Source organism: Perca fluviatilis, chromosome 24 (assembly GCF_010015445.1).
Source record: "Perca fluviatilis chromosome 24, GENO_Pfluv_1.0, whole genome shotgun sequence".
NCBI lineage: Eukaryota > Metazoa > Chordata > Actinopteri > Perciformes > Percidae > Perca > Perca fluviatilis.
This window is the reverse complement of record NC_053135.1, coordinates 19867845-19870813: the sequence shown is the minus strand read 5'-3', so window position 1 is coordinate 19870813 and position 2969 is coordinate 19867845.

Here is a 2969-nt window from a genome sequence, read left to right as displayed (position 1 = left end):
TGTGCGAGTCTCAGGAAGCTAATGCTGAAACCATGTCAGGTTAATTGATGCAGTAAAAGCTTATGGCTCCTTAACATCGGGTGGAAAGAGCCTCTGTAAATAAGATATGAGAAATTCTCTTAGATTTGCATCGCACAGGGATTTAAGACTTAATCAGAGCCATTAAAGGAACACACCTGAGAGAGAACAACTCGGATGGATTTCTTTCTACAGTTTCCTTTTGCTGTTTCTGTAATGTTAGAGGACAGTCTGTTGACCATATTTAGCTCACTCCGTAGCGCTTTTTTTCCTGCACGAGTTGTGAAATTGGTCTAGAGGTTATCTTCATTTGCAGATGGTTCCTAAAAAGAGTTGAAAAAGCGACAAAAATGTCAGAAAACGTTTGAAAAAAGGGACAAAAATGTTGTTTTTTTTAGTTGCTTTTTTCCATCCTGTTTTGTATCTTGAGGGGGGGGAATTCAATATGAATGGGAAGACTGACCAGTAAAGGGCCAATGGTTTTGTTGCTTTTTTAAATGTTTTTGTTGCGTTTTTTCAAAATTTCAGTCGCTTTCTTCAAAGTTTTTTTCAGTCGAAGCCCCAGAATAACCCCCTGGCCCTCCAGAATAACCCCCTGGCCCCTGGCCCTCCAGAATAACCCCCTGGCCCTCCAGAATAACCCCCTGGCCCCTGGCCCTCCAGAATAACCCCCTGTTCCCTGGCCCTCAGGAATAACCCCCTGGCCCTCCATAATAACCCCCTGGCCCTCCATAATAATCCCCTGGCCCTTCAGAATAACCCCCTGGCCCTCCAGAATAACCCCTGGCCCTCCAGAATAACCCCCTGGCCCCTGGCCCTCCAGCATAACCCCCTGTCCCTCCAGAATAACCCCCTGGCCCTCCAGAATAACCCCCTGGCCCTCCATAATAACCCCCTGGCCCTCCATAATAATAACCCCTGGCCCTTCAGAATAACCCCCTGGCCCTCCAGAATAACCCCCTGTCCCCTGGCCCTCCAGAATAACCCCCTGGCCCTCCATACAACCCCCTGGCCCTCCAGAATAACCCCCTGGCCCTCAAGAATAACCCCCTGGACCTCCAGAATAACCCCCTGGCCCTTGAGAGGTCTGCACGCTCTGCTCTGCCAACTTCAAACTGTCTGGCTGCAAGTCTCTCCACTAAAGAAAAAAGCCAGCGTAACAACCAAATGTAGATGTTGAACTTGAATCTACCTTTCAATTAAATATCAGCAGCAGCAGTGATGTGAAATGTGATTCTTTCTGGGTGAAGATTCATATGACTCATGTTTGTCTGATAGTGTCAAAATTTGGATTTGTCAATATTATTGAAGTTATTTAATAACAGAACACCTAAAAATCTCTACCTTAGGGAAAACATTCATGTAATATTTTTTTTTTTTCAATGTTCCGACGCTTCCAATTGGGTTTTGTCTTTTTTTGTTTGTGTCGACATTTCTGAGGAGAAGCAAAAACTAAAGTGAGGCAGAAACTGTCTGGTGTTTCTATTTTTCAAAGGGGGCTTTGGAGGAACCATTCGGGGCCAGAGACCCAGAAGCTCCGCCCCTGGACTGATGCATCTCTGCACTCAGCTCAAATCAAATGAGCAATACATTTTCTGGGAACACAAAGATGACTAATCCATCTGCTTCTTTACAAGCATCTTTCTTTGCCAACAAATGTTTCAGGGTTGTCCATTTTTCATTGTGTTTTTGATGATCCAGTTGTGTTTTGAAGCAATGTTAATTTAAAGTAAATGGAACACAAATTAAGAAGAAATCACAGGGAACAACAATCAAGCACTAAGCCCACGTCGGTATTCTGATTGGGCTTTTGTCAAATCTGAAAGGAGGTCAGCCAAAAAAACACCCAATCACTCAAACAACTGGCACCAAACAAAGCCCATGTGAAGAGGGAAAGTCAAAGAAATTTTGAAGGATTTGTAACAAACACAACGTTCTGGGAGCTTTTGAAAATAAACGTCGACAGTGCCCAAAAAAGTGCAGAAAACGTTGTATATATGATGTCAAGTGTCTAAAAAGCAGCAAAAGCCTCAAAAAGCATTGAAAGCTTCAAAAAAGAAACGTCGAAAGGCATGAAAAAAAGGCGCAAAAAGTGTCTAAGAACCATCAAAAAAGTGTAAATATACTGTGCTGACATCTCAAAAAACAACAAATGCGTCAAAAACGTTTTGTCAGCAGCATCAATAAAGTGTAAAAAGCATTGAAAGCATCCAAAAAAGCCCATGTGAAGAGTCAAAGAAATTTAGAAGTTCAAAGTTCAAATCTTAATCAAATGGGATCAAATGAAAAATAATTTATTAAAATAATTGTAAATTCCTTACCAATTTATTAGCCTATATTAGTTTGAGTTGGACAAATGTAAATCATTTCCATTTGGCTGATGAAGTAATGATTTCATTTCAGCTGTATTTGATCAAAATTAGTTGGGCTAACTCAATTACATTCATTTGAAAGCATGTACTTAGTTTGAGTTGGCGATATATACATTTATTGGATTTCCAGCCAATAAATGTATATAGCAAATTATGACACCTTTTCCGACGTTTTTGCTGCTTTTGCGTCTCAATGTTTTTTTCGACGTTCATTGTGCTTTTTTTTTTACGTTTTTGTCGATTTTCTTTGACTTTTTTTAATCATTGATGTTTGTAGCTTTTTCCCGAATTTTTTCTGTTTTTTTTACTTGTAAAGAGCTGGTTTAACGCAAATCTGAGCCAGCCCTAACTATAAGCATATATATATATATATATATATATATATATATATATATATATATACACACACACACACACACATCATTAAACAGCACTAAGCCTCCATCCTGCCGCTCTTCTGTAGAAATGAATATCCCTTCTGTCTCTTTGTTCTTTGCTAATCTTTTAAGTCGACTGAAGAGAAAATCCTGACATGGATCCATTTTACACCAGAGCGTCAGATGTAACGGTTCATAAAAA